Below are 9,048 nucleotides of genomic sequence, written 5' to 3'. Positions count from 1 at the left end.
CTGTCTGACTGTCTGACTGTCTGACTGACTGACTGACTGACTGACTTTTTCTCTTTTTTTTTGACTGACTTTTTCTCTCTTTTTTTTGACTGACTTTTTCTCTTTTTTTTTCAACTGACTTTTTCTCTCTTATTTCACGGACTTTTTGTCTCTTTTTTTTCACTGACTTTTTCTCTCTTTTTTTTCACTGACTTTTTGTCTCTTTTTTTGACTGACTTTTTGTCTCTTTTTTTGACTGACTAACTTTTTCTGTCTGTCTGTCTGTCTGTCTGTCTGTCTGTCTGTCTGTCTGTCTGTCTGTCTGTCTGTCTGTCTGTCTGTCTGTCTGTCTGTCTGTCTGTCTGTCTGTCTGTCTGTCTGTCTGTCTGTCTGTCTGTCTGTCTGTCTGTCTGTCTGTCTGTCTGTCTGTCTGTCTGTCTGTCTGTCTGACTGACTGACTGACTGACTGACTGACTGACTGACTGACTGACTGACTGACTGACTGACTGACTGACTGACTGACTGACTGACTGACTGACTGACTTTTTCTCTTTTTTTTTGACTGACTTTTTCTCTCTTTTTTTTCACTGACTTTTTGTCTCTTTTTTTGACTGACTTTTTGTCTCTTTTTTTGACTGACTAACTTTTTCTGTCTGTCTGTCTGTCTGTCTGTCTGTCTGTCTGTCTGACTGTCTGACTGTCTGACTGTCTGACTGACTGACTGACTGACTGACTGACTTTTTCTCTTTTTTTTTGACTGACTTTTTCTCTCTTTTTTTTGACTGACTTTTTCTCTTTTTTTTTTCAACTGACTTTTTCTCTCTTATTTCACGGACTTTTTGTCTCTTTTTTTTCACTGACTTTTTCTCTCTTTTTTTTCACTGACTTTTTGTCTCTTTTTTTGACTGACTTTTTGTCTCTTTTTTTGACTGACTAACTTTTTCTGTCTGTCTGTCTGTCTGTCTGTCTGTCTGTCTGTCTGTCTGACTGTCTGACTGACTGACTGACTGACTGACTGACTGACTGACTTTTTCTCTTTTTTTTTGACTGACTTTTTCTCTCTTTTTTTTGACTGACTTTTTCTCTCTTTTTTTTGACTGACTTTTTCTCTTTTTTTTTCGACTGACTTTTTCTCTTATTTCACGGACTTTTTGTCTCTTTTTTTTCACTGACTTTTTCTCTCTTTTTTTTCACTGACTTTTTGTCTCTTTTTTTGACTGACTTTTTGTCTCTTTTTCTGTCTGTCTGTCTGTCTGTCTGTCTGTCTGTCTGACTGTCTGACTGTCTGACTGACTGACTGACTGACTGACTGACTGACTGACTGACTGACTTTTTCTCTTTTTTTTTCCACTGACTTTTTCTCTCTTTTTTTTCACTGACTTTTTGTCTCTTTTTTTGACTGACTTTTTCTCTTTTTTTTTCGATTGACTTTTTCTCTCTTTTTTTGACTGACTTTTTGTCTTTTTTTTTGACTGACTAACTTTTTCTGTCTGTCTGTCTGTCTGTCTGTCTGTCTGTCTGTCTGTCTGTCTGTCTGTCTGTCTGTCTGTCTGTCTGTCTGTCTGTCTGTCTGTCTGTCTGTCTGTCTGTCTGTCTGTCTGTCTGTCTGTCTGTCTGTCTGTCTGTCTGTCTGTCTGTCTGTCTGTCTGTCTGACTGACTGACTGACTGACTGACTGACTGACTGACTGACTGACTGACTGACTGACTGACTGACTGACTGACTGACTGACTGACTGACTGACTGACTGACTGACTGACTGACTTTTTCTCTTTTTTTTTGACTGACTTTTTCTCTCTTTTTTTTGACTGACTTTTTCTCTTTTTTTTTTCGACTGACTTTTTCTCTTATTTCACGGACTTTTTGTCTCTTTTTTTTCACTGACTTTTTCTCTCTTTTTTTTCACTGACTTTTTGTCTCTTTTTTTGACTGACTTTTTGTCTCTTTTTCTGTCTGTCTGTCTGTCTGTCTGTCTGTCTGTCTGTCTGTCTGTCTGTCTGTCTGACTGTCTGACTGTCTGACTGACTGACTGACTGACTGACTTTTTCTCTTTTTTTTTGACTGACTTTTTCTCTCTTTTTTTTGACTGACTTTTTCTCTTTTTTTTTCAACTGACTTTTTCTCTCTTATTTCACGGACTTTTTGTCTCTTTTTTTTCACTGACTTTTTCTCTCTTTTTTTTCACTGACTTTTTGTCTCTTTTTTTGACTGACTTTTTGTCTCTTTTTTTGACTGACTAACTTTTTCTGTCTGTCTGTCTGTCTGTCTGTCTGTCTGTCTGTCTGTCTGTCTGTCTGTCTGTCTGTCTGTCTGTCTGTCTGTCTGTCTGTCTGTCTGTCTGTCTGTCTGTCTGTCTGTCTGTCTGTCTGTCTGTCTGTCTGTCTGTCTGTCTGTCTGTCTGTCTGTCTGTCTGTCTGACTGACTGACTGACTGACTGACTGACTGACTGACTGACTGACTGACTGACTGACTGACTGACTGACTGACTGACTGACTGACTGACTGACTGACTGACTGACTGACTGACTGACTGACTGACTGACTGACTGACTGACTGACTTTTTCTCTTTTTTTTTGACTGACTTTTTCTCTCTTTTTTTTGACTGACTTTTTCTCTTTTTTTTTTCGACTGACTTTTTCTCTTATTTCACGGACTTTTTGTCTCTTTTTTTTCACTGACTTTTTCTCTCTTTTTTTTCACTGACTTTTTGTCTCTTTTTTTGACTGACTTTTTGTCTCTTTTTTTGTCTGTCTGTCTGTCTGTCTGTCTGTCTGTCTGTCTGTCTGTCTGTCTGTCTGTCTGTCTGTCTGTCTGTCTGTCTGTCTGTCTGTCTGACTGACTGACTGACTGACTGACTGACTGACTGACTGACTGACTGACTGACTGACTGACTGACTGACTGACTGACTGACTGACTGACTGACTGACTGACTGACTGACTGACTGACTGACTGACTGACTGACTGACTGACTGACTTTTTCTCTTTTTTTTGACTGACTTTTTCTCTCTTTTTTTTGACTGACTTTTTCTCTCTTTTTTTTGACTGACTTTTTCTCTTTTTTTTTTCGACTGACTTTTTCTCTCTTATTTCACGGACTTTTTGTCTCTTTTTTTTCACTGACTTTTTCTCTCTTTTTTTTCACTGACTTTTTGTCTCTTTTTTTGACTGACTTTTTGTCTCTTTTTTTGACTGACTAACTTTTTCTGTCTGTCTGTCTGTCTGTCTGTCTGTCTGTCTGTCTGTCTGTCTGTCTGTCTGTCTGTCTGTCTGTCTGTCTGTCTGTCTGTCTGTCTGTCTGTCTGTCTGTCTGTCTGTCTGTCTGACTGACTGACTGACTGACTGACTGACTGACTGACTGACTGACTGACTGACTGACTGACTGACTGACTGACTGACTGACTGACTGACTGACTGACTGACTGACTGACTGACTGACTGACTGACTTTTTCTCTTTTTTTTTTCCACTGACTTTTTCTCTCTTATTTCACTGACTTTTTCTCTCTTATTTCACTGACTTTTTGTCTCTTTTTTTTCACTGACTTTTTCTCTCTTTTTTTTCACTGACTTTTTCTCTCTTTTTTTTCACTGACTTTTTGTCTCTTTTTTTTCACTGACTTTTTGTCTCTTTTTTTGACTGACTTTTTCTCTTTTTTTTTCGATTGACTTTTTCTCTCTTTTTTTGACTGACTTTTTGTCTCTTTTTTTGACTGACTAACTTTGTCTGTCTGTCTGTCTGTCTGTCTGTCTGTCTGTCTGTCTGTCTGTCTGTCTGTCTGTCTGTCTGTCTGTCTGTCTGTCTGTCTGTCTGTCTGTCTGTCTGTCTGTCTGTCTGTCTGTCTGTCTGTCTGTCTGTCTGTCTGTCTGTCTGTCTGTCTGTCTGTCTGTCTGTCTGTCTGTCTGTCTGTCTGACTGACTGACTGACTGACTGACTGACTGACTGACTGACTGACTGACTGACTGACTGACTGACTGACTGACTGACTTTTTCTCTCTTTTTTTGACTGACTTTTTCTCTCTTATTTCACTGACTTTTTGTCTCTTTTTTTCAATGACTTTTTGTCTCTTTTTTTTCAATGACTTTTTGTCTCTTTTTTTTCACTGACTTTTTGTCTCTTTTTTTTCACTGACTTTTTGTCTCTTTTTTTTCACTGACTTTTTCTCTTTTTTTTCGACTGACTTTTTCTCTCTTTTTTTGACTGACTTTTTGTCTTTTTTTTCACTGACTTATTGTCTCTTTTTGTCTGTCTGTCTGTCTGTCTGTCTGTCTGTCTGTCTGTCTGTCTGTCTGTCTGTCTGTCTGTCTGTCTGTCTGTCTGTCTGTCTGTCTGTCTGTCTGTCTGTCTGTCTGTCTGTCTGTCTGTCTGACTGACTGACTGACTGACTGACTGACTGACTGACTGACTGACTGACTGACTGACTGACTGACTGACTGACTGACTGACTGACTGACTGACTGACTGACTGACTGACTGACTGACTGACTGACTGACTGACTGACTTTTTCTCTTTTTTTTGACTGACTTTTTCTCTCTTTTTTTTGACTGACTTTTTCTCTCTTTTTTTTGACTGACTTTTTCTCTTTTTTTTTTCGACTGACTTTTTCTCTCTTATTTCACGGACTTTTTGTCTCTTTTTTTTCACTGACTTTTTCTCTCTTTTTTTTCACTGACTTTTTGTCTCTTTTTTTGACTGACTTTTTGTCTCTTTTTTTGACTGACTAACTTTTTCTGTCTGTCTGTCTGTCTGTCTGTCTGTCTGTCTGTCTGTCTGTCTGTCTGTCTGTCTGTCTGTCTGTCTGTCTGTCTGTCTGTCTGTCTGTCTGTCTGTCTGTCTGTCTGTCTGTCTGTCTGTCTGTCTGTCTGTCTGTCTGACTGACTGACTGACTGACTGACTGACTGACTGACTGACTGACTGACTGACTGACTGACTGACTGACTGACTGACTGACTGACTGACTGACTGACTGACTGACTGACTGACTGACTGACTGACTGACTTTTTCTCTTTTTTTTGACTGACTTTTTCTCTTTTTTTTTTCGACTGACTTTTTCTCTTATTTCACGGACTTTTTGTCTCTTTTTTTTCACTGACTTTTTCTCTCTTTTTTTTCACTGACTTTTTGTCTCTTTTTTTCAATGACTTTTTGTCTCTTTTTTTTCAATGACTTTTTGTCTCTTTTTTTTCACTGACTTTTTGTCTCTTTTTTTTCACTGACTTTTTGTCTCTTTTTTTTCACTGACTTTTTCTCTTTTTTTTCGACTGACTTTTTCTCTCTTTTTTTGACTGACTTTTTGTCTTTTTTTTCACTGACTTATTGTCTCTTTTTGTCTGTCTGTCTGTCTGTCTGTCTGTCTGTCTGTCTGTCTGTCTGACTGTCTGACTGACTGACTGACTGACTGACTGACTGACTGACTGACTGACTGACTGACTGACTTTTTCTCTTTTTTTTGACTGACTTTTTCTCTCTTTTTTTTGACTGACTTTTTCTCTCTTTTTTTTGACTGACTTTTTCTCTTTTTTTTTTCGACTGACTTTTTCTCTCTTATTTCACGGACTTTTTGTCTCTTTTTTTTCACTGACTTTTTCTCTCTTTTTTTTCACTGACTTTTTGTCTCTTTTTTTGACTGACTTTTTGTCTCTTTTTTTGACTGACTAACTTTTTCTGTCTGTCTGTCTGTCTGTCTGTCTGTCTGTCTGTCTGTCTGTCTGTCTGTCTGTCTGTCTGTCTGTCTGTCTGTCTGTCTGTCTGTCTGTCTGTCTGTCTGTCTGTCTGTCTGTCTGTCTGTCTGTCTGTCTGTCTGTCTGTCTGTCTGTCTGACTGACTGACTGACTGACTGACTGACTGACTGACTGACTGACTGACTGACTGACTGACTGACTGACTGACTGTCACTGACTGACTGACTGACTGACTGACTTTCTCTTTTTTTTTGACTGACTTTTTCTCTCTTTTTTTTGACTGACTTTTTCTCTCTTTTTTTTGACTGACTTTTTCTCTTTTTTTTTTACACTGACTTTTTCTCTTATTTCACGGACTTTTTGTCTCTTTTTTTTCACTGACTTTTTGTCTCTTTTTTTTGACTGACTTTTTCTCTCTTTTTTCGACTGACTTTTTCTCTCTTTTTTTGACTGACTTTTTGTCTTTTTTTTCACTGACTTATTGTCTCTTTTTGTCTGTCTGTCTGTCTGTCTGTCTGTCTGTCTGTCTGTCTGTCTGTCTGTCTGTCTGTCTGTCTGTCTGTCTGTCTGTCTGTCTGTCTGTCTGTCTGTCTGTCTGTCTGTCTGTCTGTCTGTCTGTCTGACTGACTGACTGACTGACTGACTGACTGACTGACTGACTGACTGACTGACTGACTGACTGACTGACTGACTGACTGACTGACTGACTGACTGACTGACTGACTGACTGACTGACTGACTGACTGACTGACTTTTTCTCGACTGACTTTTTCTCTTTTTTTTTCCACTGACTTTTTCTCTCTTTTTTTTCACTGACTTTTTGTCTCTTTTTTTCACTGACTTTTTGTCTCTTTTTTTGACTGACTTTTTCTCTTTTTTTTTCGATTGACTTTTTCTCTCTTTTTTTGACTGACTTTTTGTCTCTTTTTTTGACTGACTAACTTTGTCTGTCTGTCTGTCTGTCTGTCTGTCTGTCTGACTGTCTGACTGTCTGACTGACTGACTGACTGACTGACTTTTTCTCTTTTTTTTTGACTGACTTTTTCTCTCTTTTTTTTGACTGACTTTTTCTCTTTTTTTTTTCGACTGACTTTTTCTCTCTTATTTCACGGACTTTTTGTCTCTTTTTTTTCACTGACTTTTTCTCTCTTTTTTTTCACTGACTTTTTGTCTCTTTTTTTGACTGACTTTTTGTCTCTTTTTTTGACTGACTAACTTTTTCTGTCTGTCTGTCTGTCTGTCTGTCTGTCTGTCTGTCTGTCTGTCTGTCTGTCTGTCTGTCTGTCTGTCTGTCTGACTGTCTGACTGACTGACTGACTGACTGACTGACTGACTGACTGACTGACTGACTGACTTTTTCTCTTTTTTTTTCCACTGACTTTTTCTCTCTTATTTCACTGACTTTTTCTCTCTTATTTCACTGACTTTTTGTCTCTTTTTTTTCACTGACTTTTTCTCTCTTTTTTTTCACTGACTTTTTCTCTCTTTTTTTTCACTGACTTTTTGTCTCTTTTTTTTCACTGACTTTTTGTCTCTTTTTTTGACTGACTTTTTCTCTTTTTTTTCGATTGACTTTTTCTCTCTTTTTTTGACTGACTTTTTGTCTCTTTTTTTGACTGACTAACTTTGTCTGTCTGTCTGTCTGTCTGTCTGTCTGTCTGTCTGTCTGTCTGTCTGTCTGTCTGTCTGTCTGTCTGTCTGTCTGTCTGTCTGTCTGTCTGTCTGTCTGTCTGTCTGTCTGTCTGTCTGTCTGTCTGTCTGTCTGTCTGTCTGTCTGTCTGTCTGTCTGTCTGTCTGTCTGTCTGTCTGTCTGACTGACTGACTGACTGACTGACTGACTGACTGACTGACTGACTGACTGACTGACTGACTGACTGACTGACTGACTGACTGACTGACTGACTGACTGACTTTTTCTCTTTTTTTTGACTGACTTTTTCTCTCTTTTTTTTGACTGACTTTTTCTCTTTTTTTTTTCGACTGACTTTTTCTCTCTTATTTCACGGACTTTTTGTCTCTTTTTTTTCACTGACTTTTTCTCTCTTTTTTTTCAGACTTTTTGTCTCTTTTTTTGACTGACTTTTTGTCTCTTTTTTTGACTGACTAACTTTTTCTGTCTGTCTGTCTGTCTGTCTGTCTGTCTGTCTGTCTGTCTGTCTGTCTGTCTGTCTGTCTGTCTGTCTGTCTGTCTGTCTGTCTGTCTGTCTGTCTGTCTGTCTGTCTGTCTGTCTGTCTGTCTGTCTGTCTGACTGACTGACTGACTGACTGACTGACTGACTGACTGACTGACTGACTGACTGACTGACTGACTGACTGACTTTCTCTCTTTTTTTGACTGACTTTTTCTCTCTTATTTCACTGACTTTTTCTCTCTTTTTTTTCAATGACTTTTTGTCTCTTTTTTTTCAATGACTTTTTGTCTCTTTTTTTTCAATGACTTTTTGTCTCTTTTTTTTCACTGACTTTTTGTCTCTTTTTTTTCACTGACTTTTTGTCTCTTTTTTTTCACTGACTTTTTCTCTTTTTTTTCGACTGACTTTTTCTCTCTTTTTTTGACTGACTTTTTCTCTCTTTTTTTGACTGACTTTTTGTCTTTTTTTTCACTGACTTATTGTCTCTTTTTGACTGACTAACTTTTTCTGTCTGTCTGTCTGTCTGTCTGTCTGTCTGTCTGTCTGTCTGTCTGTCTGTCTGTCTGTCTGTCTGTCTGTCTGTCTGTCTGTCTGTCTGTCTGTCTGTCTGTCTGTCTGTCTGTCTGTCTGTCTGTCTGACTGACTGACTGACTGACTGACTGACTGACTGACTGACTGACTGACTGACTGACTGACTGACTGACTGACTGACTCTCTTTTTTTTTGACTGACTGACCTTTTCTCTCTTTTTTTGACTGACTGACTTTTTCTCTCTTTTTTTGACTGACTGACTTTCTCTCTTTTTTTGATTGACTGACTTTCACTTACTTACTGACTCTGTCTTTTTTTCTCCCTTTCTTTTTTTCTCTTTCTCTCTGTGTTTTTTTCTTTCTTTTTCTTTCTTTTGTTCTTTCTTTTTCTGTTTTTCTCTTTTTTTCTTTCTTTCTTCTTTTTTTTCTCTCTTTTTCTTTCTTTTTTTCTTTCTTTCTCTTTTTCTTACTTACCTACTTACTGTCTTTCTTTTTTCTCTGTCTTTCTTTTTTTCTGTCTTTTTCTTTCTTTCTTTCTGTCTGTCTGACTGACTGACTGACTGTCTGACTTCTCTCTCTTTCTTTTTTTTTCTTTGTATTTTTCTTTCTTTCTTTCTTTCTTTCTTACTTACTTACTTACTTACTTACTTACTTACTTACTTACTTACTTACTTACTTACTTACTTACTTACTTACTTACTTACTTACTTACTTACTTACTTACT

This window comes from Symphodus melops (assembly GCF_947650265.1).
Source record: "Symphodus melops genome assembly, chromosome: 3".
Taxonomy (NCBI): domain Eukaryota; kingdom Metazoa; phylum Chordata; class Actinopteri; order Labriformes; family Labridae; genus Symphodus; species Symphodus melops.
This window is presented reverse-complemented; position numbering follows the sequence as displayed.